At 43.3% G+C, this 14703-nt stretch overlaps 1 protein-coding gene across 1 annotated transcript in view; it reads left to right on the top strand.

Annotated features, from left to right (window-relative positions):
- Positions 1–14703, top strand: part of ICA1 (islet cell autoantigen 1) — a 469392-nt gene that overhangs the window by 130581 nt on the left and 324108 nt on the right.

Genomic DNA, 14703 nt, shown 5'->3' with positions numbered 1-14703 from the left:
TGTTTTCACACTTTAGTCCATATTGATATTTCCTCTAGTTATCGGTGATTCTGATGCTGAGACTGTGCTCGTTTCAGATTCAGTTACGGAGGATTCTGATACCGAGACTATTTTGATTTCAGTTTCAGATTATGTGTCCGGTGATGACTCCGGATTGGCCTCGTTGACACGTCGACCAGTTTTGTTCCGTATGCCATAGAAGAGCGCCTGGTTCATCGGGCTCTGGAAATCCGTTGAATAAGCTGAATAAAACACTTTGGTTATAAGTTCCTAAGTATCCTCGTTGTTTCCCTTCATTCTGGAAATCAAGGGACAGCTGAGCCATCCGCTTCTGGGGGCCCCATCCTCCAAGAGGCGAGTTCCCTTCCAATTCATACTTCTACACATGCCGGTAACCCAGTTTATGGTTCCTCCATGTGGGGTGGTGTGTTCCCCCCAGAGGTTGCAGCACGTTTTCACTTCCAGATAATGTTAGCGATGGTCCGTCTGCAGAGTCCAGACGTTTATTTGAGATTGTGCTCGTGCCCTATTGTCCCGTGTTTTCCGCCTTGGGGTGGACTTCTACATTTCCCCGCGGGTGTAACTGTTCCAGAGTGTTGTGCCATTCATTACAGTATTGTGCACCTTAGCGTGTTGCTTAGACATCTTTTTTCAGTTATTGAATGACCCTGTCGTTAACAGATATGGAGATTTTCAGTCTGATAATTCGAATGGTGCACCTCATTAGACATGTGGGGATGGGGTTATCTCCTGTTTGTCATTTGTTGAGATCTTTCCCAGTTTTTTGAAAGATAGGGCTCAGTTTGGCTGGTCCTGCAGGTAGGCCTGTGTCTTTTGGGTGTTAATCTTCGGGTTGCCTTATATTTTCTTTTGTATCCGATGGGATGTTTTTTATTTGTGTTTGTTTCCTTCGGGAACCATCTGGGATCGATACTCTTTGTTACTTCTTCATAATTTGTTTGGAAATGTTAGTCCTATGTTAATAATGTCTGTTTTCTTTTTTTCCCCTATGTGAGAGAATTTATGCAGCTTGCCGGTTAGGACCCTGAGTACAGGCTGGTCCTGTCGGGTTCATTTATTTTTGTGACTGTTCAGACATGTGGCGCTGTTTCTGCTGGACTGGTTTGGTGGTAGCGCTGACTGCTCAAGTTATTATTGTTTTTTTATGTTCAACTAAGCATTCGAGAGGACCTGTGGGTTTGCAAGGCGGGAAAGGATTGTTTCAGTCCTTTATAGCCTTCAGTCATAGATGACCGGGCAGGGGAGTTTTCCGCTGCATCACTCTATCTGACATCTGATTTCATCAGAACTTAGTTTTCTTCCCCCTTGTGGTGGAGGGTTGGAGGGCTTAATGCTCCTTACCGCAATTGAGTGGTTTGGACTTCATTTTTTAGGCCTCTGGATTTGTCCTTTTGGGCTTCATCCAACAGGGTTGCAGTTTGAAACCAGCTGCAGCTCTTTACACCTTGTAGGTGTATGCGTAAGCTGTTTATAGTGTATCTAGATGCAGCTCTTACTCTTTGATGTGTACTGTCTGTTTGCGTTATAAGAGACCTTTGGAGGGTCTTCCCTTGTTTCCGGGTGAGTGGATCTCCTTTTAGGGATCTGTGTTTCCGGGTGATGGTTGTTCCCTGCGGGGACTTTGTTTAGCTCAGGTTTTTCTGGAGCTGGGTAGGCTTAGTGCCTTTCTCTTCCTTGTGTCCTCTGCTTGTACAGAGGTGATAGGGAGACTAGTCCTGCTAGTAGGATTTTTTTTGTTACCTTGAGGTATCCCTTGGTTGTCCTGAGGCTCTGAAAAGTATCTTCATATGATTTCTAGCCTTGCTCTTTGGAGCATTGGACTTTAGCTAGGGGTTGTTCCTTCCTTTGGTTGGGGCTTTCAAGTTCCTCTCACTATCCAGATTCTCTGGATATGCATCCATACCCTTGTGTCTGGCCTTTTGGCCAGTTGGGGTGGTTAGTTCTAGGGTAAGGTTTGCCTGAACTATTAGGTGCCCGGACCTGTTTTTCCCCCTGAGACTTCCGGTTGCTGAAGCTTTGCTTTGCCTTTTTTTCCTGACCCATTCTTGGGTGGTTTTGGAATCTTGGATCTCAGGGCTGGTCGGGGTGTTTCCACAGTAATGGGAACTTGGGCTATGTCCTTGCTCCGTCTACCTAACCTGGTCATGGTTGGCCAGGTTATTGTAGTATTTTTTACTCCTTGCCAGAGAGTGGGTTTTACCCAGATGCTGGCGCTGGATTCAAGTTTCTGGTGCTCCTTGGGATGGCGTTCCCCTGTTAGTTTGCTACTGTACCTGTGAATTCTTTTTTTTTTTTTCCCCGTTGGCTTTGGGCCTTGAAGATGGTTATTGCCCTTCCAAGCTCTTCGCTTTTTTTTTAGGGGATATTCTCTTTCTAGGGAGACGTAGTCCTTACTAGGGGCTTCTACTGGTTTTGAAGTGGAAGGTGGACTGGGTTCCACCTGGAATCTTGCTGCTTCCATGTCAGACTGTGGGGCCTTGTTTTGATAGATCCTTAGGTCTATGGCCTTGTCTGTTTTTCAGAGTTGGGTTGTACTTATACTCTGGGGGGATGGCTCTGCGCTCTTAGGCTCGTTCCTGTACCAGTTTTGGGATCTTTGTTCCCTTGTATTGGTGGCCCAGCTGGGTCTGCAGGTCAGGTTGCCAGAGCAGTCTATGTGTCATAGTATCTTTTGAGATGTGTGAGTCTATTCTGATCGTTCAGTCTGCTAGGGTATGGTTTTTCCTTTCTCCTTGCTCCTTTGACAGGAGACGGTTTCCTTTTCCTCCGGGTTCTGAGAGTATTCTCTCCTTCTCGGGGGCCTTGATGGAGGTTTTGTGTTCCCCTTTTTAGGGTCCTGTGAGTAGGTCTGGCGGCTTAGGTTGCCTGGAGCGTGCCCTCTTATGTGGGGCTGTTTTGTATGGTCCATTTCTTGATGATTGCTTCTTCGTCTTCCTTGCAAGCTCCCTCTGTGTTGTCCTGTTATGGACTGTATTCTCGAACTGGGGTTTCGCCTGGGTCTATTACACGCTCTTTCTCGGTCGAATACTTGGGTATTCTATGGGCAGGCGCTGGGAGGACTTTGCCTCTTTAGTTGTGTTCCATGCTTGCAGGTTGTTGGGGAGACATATTTTCGGTCTCCGTGCCCAGTTTTATCCTGGGTTTCGCCTGGTATAGGCATGGCCTCTTTCCCTGTTTGGGTTCATTTGGGTCTCTGTGTGCTGGGCCCACTCTTGGAGGTGCTGTTTTTTTGTATTAAGGGACTTTTCAGTTTCCTCTGTCCTCCTTTGTCTTGTTCCCCTTGGGGATTTCGACTGGTTCACCCTTCATTTGTGAGGGGTGAGTGGTGGTGGACCGTATGTTGAGCGACGGTGTCTCTTGGTGGACTGTTTGCTCAGTCAAGTCCGTTTTGCGGTCTCTGGTTTGGCTCTGGACTGGCTGTGAGTCAGTGTCACTGGGGCTTTTCCTCTTAAAATTTTCTCTGCTTCAGACAAAGCAGGGTTTTTTTATTGGGTAGGGTTTCTGGTCTGGTGCCCTCAGTATAGGCCGCCTATTGTACTCTCCCGTCTTGGCATTCAGTGTCCTCTATAGCTTGGGTATTGTTTTCCAAAAAGTAATGAATGCAGCTGTGGACATAAATTATGCTTACCTGATAATTTCCTTTTCTTCTGATGGAAAGAGTCCACAGCTCCCCACCCGTAATTTTATGTGGGGCGTCCTTATATTCTTCTGGCACCTTTCACCCTAATATTTCTTCTACTGTTCCTTGTTCCTCGGCAGAATGATTGGGGGATGAGGGGAGTGGGAGGAGTATTTAAGCCTTTGGCTAGGTTGTCTTTGCCTCCTTCTGGTGGCCAGGTTCTTATTTCCCAAAAGTAATGAATGCATCAGAAGAAAAGGAAATTATCAGAAAAGCATAATTTATGTTTTTGTTTAGAATCCCATCTACGTCATTTCGCCTTTAGATATTAATGAGCTTCTGTAAGGTTCAAAAATTGCTTGTTTAATGCTATTTTTACTTTATGCTGCTCAAGTGAAGTTCATTCTTCTTTGGAACCCTTATGACTTGCATTGATTAATTATTTTCAGCTATAGCATTTAATTTTTTGTTAGGAAAAATCTTATGTATGTTTTTGCTGCCCAACCTAACATCTGGTGTCTGTGCTATATATAGGACTCTTAATGTTTCTAAATCCTGTGTATGAGCCATTGTGATATTTGGGGACTACATGCTAATCTAAAGCTGCATATATGTGGCCTTTATATTGAATCTTTTGTATGTGATCGCACACATCTACTCTGATTTTATCTATTACCAGCAAAGAGATTGTCCACCCACATTTCCCATTCATGACAGCAAAGATCAGGTGAAGATTCTCAGAATTATCTCATATTTTTGTATTTCTGTTTCATACTTGTACCTTCCCAGGGATCGATGGACAGAAAGTATCCTCTCCCCCTTTATTTAAAGATCTTAATACTAGCTATCCCATTATGTGCATGACTAAGTTCATTTAGTCTTCTCTACTATTCTGGAGTTGGTTGGTGCTTTTTTAACCCTTAACTAGTAATCTGTTAGGAGTAGAGAAGCATACGTATTTTTGAAAATTCATTGGCCACTTCATTGGGTTGCGTTAGGGGTTAGTTATGCGGCCACTTCTGGACTATGAGGGCAAAGGGTTGCCCCTGTGGCTACTATCAGAGCTTCTGTGTGCATGCATACACAAGCAAAGGGCACAGAAAAGGTTGTGTAAGGTGCTTGTAAGCACAATTTATATGCTTTCAATACACTGTTGCATCAGCATTATCTGCTAGGCACCAGGGATTGGAGGCAAAGCAATGCTTTGGAATGCTACACACGTTTTAAAGTTTGACCATAAATCTTTTTGAACAATGATTTGCAGTTCATAGCATCACTAACAGGCTTCTTATTTCTATGCATCAGATGTAAGAGCCGGATATTTACTCAAGAGGCAGTGAATACTATGTAATGTTAATGAGTTGTTTTGCCTCCCTTATTATTTTTCTTATTCTCACTCTGAGCAATGCACGGCAAGATAACATTTACACTCTAATACATTGGACTTTTTTTTTCATTTCAATTTTGCTCATACTTTTTCTGCAGTTTGATGCAGGGTGTTATTCTAACTATAAAATCTGAAGAAGAAAAAAATCTGTTTTAGGTTACTAAAAATAATAAAATGTTTTCTTCATTTCTTGAAAAAGTTAATTCATTATTTACAACCCACCCCAGGGATGATGCACAGTTATTTGTCTGGCCAAGATATTTTTACTTCCTATTGATGATTCAGGGCTTTTTTAAGGAAAAGAAAATGGAACACCATTTTATAATGTCCATTTGCATCAAAGCATTCTGTTTTGTCAAGCATTGTCTATGTTTTTTTGAATTTCAATATTACACATATTAATAGTAATTTCTAATTTGTAAGATGGACAAAGTATGGTTCCCAGAGGCGTAACTAGAAACTTCATGGCCCCGGTGTAAGGGTGTAAGAATTCATGAAGGCCCCCCCCCCCCCCCAAAAAAAAAAAAAAACCTTCCTCCTCAGCTTTTCAGCTCCTCACCCTTTTAGCCCCATCACCTTCACACAACCCCCTCCTCACCCAATTAGTCCCAAGTCCCTCACCCAGCTCCCTGCTTAACCTCTCATCTGCCCCTCCTCACACTCTCAGCTCCCTCGCCCACACAGCCCCCGTCTCAACACAACCAGCCTGCTCCTATTATCTAATTCCCACAATACTCTTCTCACACTCTTAGCCTCCCTTCCTCATACATAGCCCCCTCATCACTCTCTGTCCCCCTTTCCTTCAAACAGCACCCTCTCAGCCCCTCTCCCACTCATACACAGCCCCCTCCTTATTCTCTTAGCCTCCCTCTCCCTCAAACAGCCACTTCTCACCATCTCAAACCCTTCTCTCTCTCATGCACCCCATCACCATTTCCACCCCTCTCCCTTTTACACTCCCCCTCCTGACCCTTACTCCCTCCCTCCCAAACAGCCTCTCTTTACACACTTAGTTTCCTTCAAATAGCTCCAATATTACACTTTCACACAACTCCTCCTTATCCTCTCAGCCCTCCTCTCCCTCACACACAGCTGCCTCCTTACTTTCTTAGACTCCCTCCCTGACAGATTACACTCTACTCACACTGTCTCTCAAATACACTAACACATTTGATGATATAAACATAATATTCACGGGAGCCAACACAGAAGGAGACTGGTCGCACATCTAGAGAGCTCCCTTGCAAAGTTTCCAAAAGCCCTTAATATCCCCAGTCTTCCATATCGGCCGCTAGCAGGGGGTGTCAATTAACTGGATCGTATTCCTGTGATGTCTGTCCGCCTCTTCAGAGCAGGCGGACAGGTTATGGACTGCTCGCCAGAAACACAGGCCTTCATGCTCCATACGGAGCTTGGTAAATAGGCCCCTAAGGCTGTAATCCTGACCCTTCACGCGTTGTGAGCTCCGGCTGGGGTGTATTGAGTTTGAGGCGCAATAAAAAAGCTTGGAGATCTTGAAAACCCTATTACCGGAACACTCCTCTGACCTGCCCACAGCTAAAACAAGGCAGAACTACATAAAAGCAGGTACCTTGGGCTCAGCGCTATCTTGCATAGGCCTCAGACCATGTGGAGATAAACAAGGAAAAGGTCTCTAAATTGTGTGCAGATTCAAAAGCCAAGCACCTTTGATCCTTAAGGAAGTGACAAATCTGCAGTTCGCAAGGAGCAGAGAAGGGGAAACGGCTTAGCATGTAAGTCCCATTGATTACGCCACATACAACGCAGACACCTTTAGGCCTTTTAGCTTGACCTGACACCGTTACTACACCAAAGCCTTAAGGGTATAACTAATCTGGGACGGTCTTACTACATGCAATAGACCATATCCCGAGAGACAGTAAGGTGGTCTGGTAGTGGATACCTGCCCTGCGAAGTGTCCAGATGAGCATTATTGCCTATTTAAGGCTACAGCTGATTATGTAAAAGCAGATAGCCAAATCTAGATTGCTCTTAAAAAGTGAGGGCCTTAAAAGGCTGATCTCTACTCCCTACTTTTATTTCTCTTTCACCCAGAGAGTATTGTATTACCTGAAGATGGAATAAACTTCACTAGGCCGCACTCGCCTGTCCACCACTCAGTGTTATTACCATCAAGTTCAGGACTATAAGTCCATAAAGACATTGCCTTGGATTTCTCCTGTGTCTCCCTTCTGGATATTTCTGCGTTTTCAAGCTCTTTGGTCTGCAGCAATATGTCGCAATCGGCCAGAAAGAAAAAAAGCAGCAATTCCTACCAAAAAAGACAGTGATGGATCATTTTAGCTCTGCTTCTGCTGGGCCACAAAATGAAATTGACACCCCAGACTCACCCAGATTTGAAGCATCTGAGCTTACACTTGCTGCTATACAGGACATTCACCAATCTCCAAGTGCAGCAGTCACTCCTACATTTATTCTAGATTCCCTAAAGTCGCTACTAGACAAACATCATGCTTCATTTACTGTCAAAATAGCAGCTTCTACTGCCGAATTGAAGTAATAAATTTCTTCCACAAATGAGCGCATCGACACTCTGGAAAGGAGGCACGATGAGCTATCCACTGAACAAACAAACATTTTGAACTTTACATAGCATCTCTGAGTACTTCGATGTGGTTGAAGACAAGATAGCTGACGTGGAGGACAGGTCTCGGCGCAACAACCTTAGGATCCAAGGTGTGCCAGAGTCCATCTCCATGTCTGACCTACAGCCATTCCTGAAAGAATTATTCCACTGTCTTGATCTTATAACCTCTGAGTCTGTAGATCTGATGGATCCTGCCCATCGCTCGCTCAAACCTAAGGGCTTACCAGACTGACAGCAGCGAGACATACTAGTTGGCTTGCATTATTTCACTTACAAGGAGAGAATTCAATGAGCTCATTTCCAGAAACCAGCTCTGCCTGATAAATTGAAACACCTACAAATATTCCCTGATCTGTCCGCACGGACCCTACAAAAGAGAAAAAAACGTTCTCAGAAATTACCTCCACACTGAGGAAAAGCAACATAAGATATAGATGGGGTTACCCCATTAAGCTGCTAATTTTTAAGGACAACCAAATGTAAAGAAAATTCCTAAGGTTGCTGTCCACACACAAAACTCGCTATTTGCTTTTAGCAGGAGACTTCAACATGATACTTGATACTGCCCTAGACAGGCGCTCACCCAAGCTCAAACCTTGTGACCCCCCTCTTAACCAAAACTACCAAGCAATTTAATAACCTCATTGCCCAGTACAATTTTTTTGACATTTGGCGCTCCCATCATCCCTCCTCTAGGGACTACTCTTATTATTCCATGGTTCATAATACCTACACTAGAATTGATTAAGTTTTGTGTGAACCCCACATGTTAGACTTCATACAATCAATATGCATGCCTGGCTGCGTATGGTCGGTCCACTCCCCAGTTCAGATGACCATGAGTGCACCTGCCACAATGTCATCTAGACCTCTCGGAAGTTACCTGAGTTACTCCTTACTTCCCCAGCCCATGTCACGCACATACAGAAGGAAATTGCACAGTTTCTAGAAATAAATGACAATGGATCAGTTGACGATTTTTGCTTCTGGGGTACCCTAAAGGCATATACTAGAGGCTTATTTATTAAAGTCAAATCTGAACAAAGGAAACAATCTGGGGGAACCTTAGCTCAACTACACGTAACTTCACATGACTTAAACTCTTCACATATGAGCTCGCTAGATCCCCACATGCTGACCCAAATTGAGGCAGTAAGGTCACAAATAGAAACTATGGAAACTAAAAGATTTCAAGCGCATATGCAACAGCTCAAACAAACCTTTTATGCTAAAGGAAATAAAGCTGACCGTTTGCTAGCCAACAAACTAAGACAGCGGCTTGCAGAAGCCGGTATCCCATTCATCAAAACATCAGAGGGAACTGTCCACCTACCAGCCGACATAGGCAAATTATTACTCCTCTCTGTACAATTATTACACCCTCCCCACCCATAACACACATACAAGAATTTCTAGACTCACTCTCTCTACTCGTTTTGTCAGATGACCAAAAGGATTTACTGGACTCTCCCTTTAGTGTTGAGGAAGTGGGCTTAGTCATCACAACCTTAAAACCACACAAAGCTCCAGGTCCTGATGGTTGCACCACTCTTTTTTTATAAAAAAATTCCATTACCACCTCTCCCCCTTACCAGAGTATTCTCATTAGCCAGGCACACTGGAACTTTCCCTTCTGAACTACTAGAAGCAATTTATAATGACTATTCCGAAACCAGGTAAAAACCCCCAATGTATGTGAGCATTTCTGCCCCATATCTTTAATCAATACTGACATGAAGATCCTAGCTAAACTTTTGGTCTCTAGACTTAATTGAGGTCTTCCTATGCTAATTGACTGGGATCAAGTAGGTTTTACACCAGACAGAGAGGGTCCAGACAACACACAACATATTCTCAATATATTTTTCAAAGCTAAAAGAACGGGCTCCCCTTGCACAACACAAAGGCCTTTGATCGAGTTAACTGGGACTATCTATTTGAGGTCTTAAATAAATTTGGTTTCCCTGCACAATTCCACTCATGCATCAAAGACCATGTGGAGATAAACAAGGAAAAGGTCTCTAAATTGTGTGCAGATTCAAAAGCCAAGCACCTTTGATCCTTAAGGAAGTGACAAATCTGCAGTTCGCAAGGAGCAGAGAAGGGGAAACGGCTTAGCATGTAAGTCCCATTGATTACGCCACATACAACGCAGACACCTTTAGGCCTTTTAGCTTGACCTGACACCGTTACTACACCAAAGCCTTAAGGGTATAACTAATCTGGGACGGTCTTACTACATGCAATAGACCATATCCCAAGAGACAGTAAGGTGGTCTGGTAGTGGATACCTGCCCTGCGAAGTGTCCAGATGAGCATTATTGCCTATTTAAGGCTACAGCTGATTATGTAAAAGCAGATAGCCAAATCTAGATTGCTCTTAAAAAGTGAGGGCATTAAAAGGCTGATCTCTACTCCCTACTTTTATTTCTCTTTCACCCAGAGAGTATTGTATTACCTGAAGATGGAATAAACTTCACTAGGCCGCACTCGCCTGTCCACCACTCAGTGTTATTACCATCAAGTTCAGGACTATAAGTCCATAAAGACATTGCCTTGGATTTCTCCTGTGTCTCCCTTCTGGATATTTCTGCGTTTTCAAGCTCTTTGGTCTGCAGCAATATGTCGCAATCGGCCAGAAAGAAAAAAAGCAGCAATTCCTACCAAAAAAGACAGTGATGGATCATTTTAGCTCTGCTTCTGCTGGGCCACAAAATGAAATTGACACCCCAGACTCACCCAGATTTGAAGCATCTGAGCTTACACTTGCTGCTATACAGGACATTCACCAATCTCCAAGTGCAGCAGTCACTCCTACATTTATTCTAGATTCCCTAAAGTCGCTACTAGACAAACATCATGCTTCATTTACTGTCAAAATAGCAGCTTCTACTGCCGAATTGAAGTAATAAATTTCTTCCACAAATGAGCGCATCGACACTCTGGAAAGGAGGCACGATGAGCTATCCACTGAACAAACAAACATTTTGAACTTTACACAGCATCTCTGAGTACTTCGATGTGGTTGAAGACAAGATAGCTGACGTGGAGGACAGGTCTCGGCGCAACAACCTTAGGATCCAAGGTGTGCCAGAGTCCATCTCCATGTCTGACCTACAGCCATTCCTGAAAGAATTATTCCACTGTCTTGATCTTATAACCTCTGAGTCTGTAGATCTGATGGATCCTGCCCATCGCTCGCTCAAACCTAAGGGCTTACCAGACTGACAGCAGCGAGACATACTAGTTGGCTTGCATTATTTCACTTACAAGGAGAGAATTCAATGAGCTCATTTCCAGAAACCAGCTCTGCCTGATAAATTGAAACACCTACAAATATTCCCTGATCTGTCCGCACGGACCCTACAAAAGAGAAAAAAACGTTCTCAGAAATTACCTCCACACTGAGGAAAAGCAACATAAGATATAGATGGGGTTACCCCATTAAGCTGCTAATTTTTAAGGACAACCAAATGTAAAGAAAATTCCTAAGGTTGCTGTCCACACACAAAACTCGCTATTTGCTTTTAGCAGGAGACTTCAACATGATACTTGATACTGCCCTAGACAGGCGCTCACCCAAGCTCAAACCTTGTGACCCCCCTCTTAACCAGAACTACCAAGCAATTTAATAACCTCATTGCCCAGTACAATTTTTTTGACATTTGGCGCTCCCATCATCCCTCCTCTAGGGACTACTCTTATTATTCCATGGTTCATAATACCTACACTAGAATTGATTAAGTTTTGTGTGAACCCCACATGTTAGACTTCATACAATCAATATGCATGCCTGGCTGCGTATGGTCGGTCCACTCCCCAGTTCAGATGACCATGAGTGCACCTGCCACAATGTCATCTAGACCTCTCGGAAGTTACCTGAGTTACTCCTTACTTCCCCAGCCCATGTCACGCACATACAGAAGGAAATTGCACAGTTTCTAGAAATAAATGACAATGGATCAGTTGACGATTTTTGCTTCTGGGGTACCCTAAAGGCATATACTAGAGGCTTATTTATTGAAGTCAAATCTGAACAAAGGAAACAATCTGGGGGAACCTTAGCTCAACTACACGTAACTTCACATGACTTAAACTCTTCACATATGAGCTCGCTAGATCCCCACATGCTGACCCAAATTGAGGCAGTAAGGTCACAAATAGAAACTATGGAAACTAAAAGATTTCAAGCGCATATGCAACAGCTCAAACAAACCTTTTATGCTAAAGGAAATAAAGCTGACCGTTTGCTAGCCAACAAACTAAGACAGCGGCTTGCAGAAGCCGGTATCCCATTCATCAAAACATCAGAGGGAACTGTCCACCTACCAGCCGACATAGGCAAATTATTACTCCTCTCTGTACAATTATTACACCCTCCCCACCCATAACACACATACAAGAATTTCTAGACTCACTCTCTCTACTCGTTTTGTCAGATGACCAAAAGGATTTACTGGACTCTCCCTTTAGTGTTGAGGAAGTGGGCTTAGTCATCACAACCTTTAAACCACACAAAGCTCCAGGTCCTGATGGTTGCACCACTCTTTTTTTATAAAAAAATTCCATTACCACCTCTCCCCCTTACCAGAGTATTCTCATTAGCCAGGCACACTGGAACTTTCCCTTCTGAACTACTAGAAGTAATTTATAATGACTATTCCGAAACCAGGTAAAAACCCCCAATGTATGTGAGCATTTCTGCCCCATATCTTTAATCAATACTGACATGAAGATCCTAGCTAAACTTTTGGTCTCTAGACTTAATTGAGGTCTTCCTATGCTAATTGACTGGGATCAAGTAGGTTTTACACCAGACAGAGAGGGTCCAGACAACACACAACATATTCTCAATATATTTTTCAAAGCTAAAAGAACGGGCTCCCCTTGCACAACACAAAGGCCTTTGATCGAGTTAACTGGGACTATCTATTTGAGGTCTTAAATAAATTTGGTTTCCCTGCACAATTCCACTCATGCATCAAAGCATTGTATTCCTCCCCATCAGCGTCGGTGAGAGGCTTAGGATTTCACTCCCTTCCTTTCCTATCATGAATGGGGCAAGACAAGGTTGCCCTCTATCCCCATTAATATTTACTTTAGTTATGGAGCAGTTGGCGGAAGCAATTAGGATGAATTCAAACATACAGGGGGTTGAGATTGCTAGTACAATGAAAAAAATTGCTCTATTCACAGACGACCTGACTATATTCTTAGGCGACCCATCCCAATCCCTTCCTCTTTAAATTACTAAAGCAGTTTGGTCAAATTAGCTTCTATAAATTGACAAACGCCTATACCATCAATAACTCAGACAGAGAACTCACAGAACTTAAAAAAAAAACATATGCATTCAACTAGTCACAGCATAGAATTAAACACCTAGGTGTATATTTATCTTGTAATATTTCTACTATAATTGAGTCTCTAACTTCTACCCACTTCTACAGCAATTCCAAAAAAGTGCCGAAAGATGGAACGTTCCCTGTATCTCTTGGATGGGAAGGATAGCAGAATTCAAGATGGTATTACTCCCCAAACTAGCTTATTATTTTTGCGCCCTTCCCATCCCTGTTCCTAAATCCCTCATAGGAAAGTTCCAGCAAGTCAGCAATAGATATGTATGGAAAAATAAACACCCTAGGGTGACTACGAGAATTATGCAGCAGACACTTTTAAATGGGGGTGCAGGCGCCCCCAACTTAACCTTTTACCATGAAGCATCGAGACTAGCTCATATTCTCTCCTGGAACTCTGAATCCTCCAATAGTAAATAGAAGACCTTAGAACAGGCAACTCTACCTAGCTCACTCTCACTAACTGATCTAATATGGTTGCCTAAGCATGTTAGTTCCTCCGTTAATATTCAAAATACTATCATCTCATTTGCTCTTCGCTTGTGAGATAGAATCCGCTTGCTACCCCAGATTGCCCATCATCCCTCTCCCATCCATTCTCTTTCGTGCTTGCTTACAGCTCTCAAAGACTCATCTGTCGTCGTGGCGGGACTATAGCATTAATTGTATTGTTGACCTCTTTCCCAATGGGCACCTAATCACCCTAACTCAATTCAATTCAACTTACAATCCACCACAACTTTTACGGTTTGAGTGCTGGAGACTTTGCAGTATGCTGAGATTGTGAGGATTTCTTGACCAACCCCTACGCGAACCTACTAACTGGAAGAAAAGGTGGGTAAGTGGGATTAGAGTCCCTAGAGCACTCTCGGTTTCCTATAGAGATATGCTGAATCTTCCAACATTCTATAAATCAGCTTATATTATAGCATGGAAAGGGCTCTCCAATTCCATGTGGAACAGGACGTGTGGTCCAGGGCGTTGCGCTTCACTGCATCACATTATTAGAGTTATATATCAAAGTATGCACTCGGTGACATCTTGCACCCCTAAGACTTTTTTCAAAATCTCACCTACAAACTCTCCTTTGTGCTGGAGGAGTTGTGGGATGGTGGGTGCGCCAGCTCACATATGGTGGGAATGTCCGGTATTACAACCTTTATGGAACTTGCTTTCACAGAAATGTGCCACACTAGACCCATCACTAGGGAATACACCACAAACAATCTTATTTCATTTGGGCATCAAAACGTCCTCAACCCATAATGACCTGCTTAGCGTTTATATACTCATGGCGGTTAAGTTGTCAATAGCCAGACTATGGAAACAAGACACCCCCTACGTGGGGTGATGTTACTAAAATAATGAACTACTTAGAACCTATGGAAAACCAATTTTTTTACCCAAAATAATAAATCGTACCTGTGTGCTCAGATTTGGGATAAATGAAAACAAATCAGTTAGGCCGCAAAAATTTGCGGCTCATGGATAGATTAGTCCTGCCTTTGGCTGAGCTTTCCCCTCACCCCACCTTTTTTTCCCCCATCTCTTTCTGGCCCATCATTCCTCGTCTCTCCCTCCACTCCCTGATTATTCCTTTCTACCAACTTTTTCTTATTCGATATCAGCCTAGTTTTACCTTTCTCTCCTATCATTTCATGCAATCACCACCACAATGAACACTTGTTAT

This window comes from Bombina bombina, chromosome 5 (genome assembly GCF_027579735.1).
Source record: "Bombina bombina isolate aBomBom1 chromosome 5, aBomBom1.pri, whole genome shotgun sequence".
NCBI lineage: Eukaryota > Metazoa > Chordata > Amphibia > Anura > Bombinatoridae > Bombina > Bombina bombina.
The sequence above is the reverse complement of the archived record's forward strand: the minus strand, read 5'-3'. Positions and strand labels throughout refer to the sequence as shown.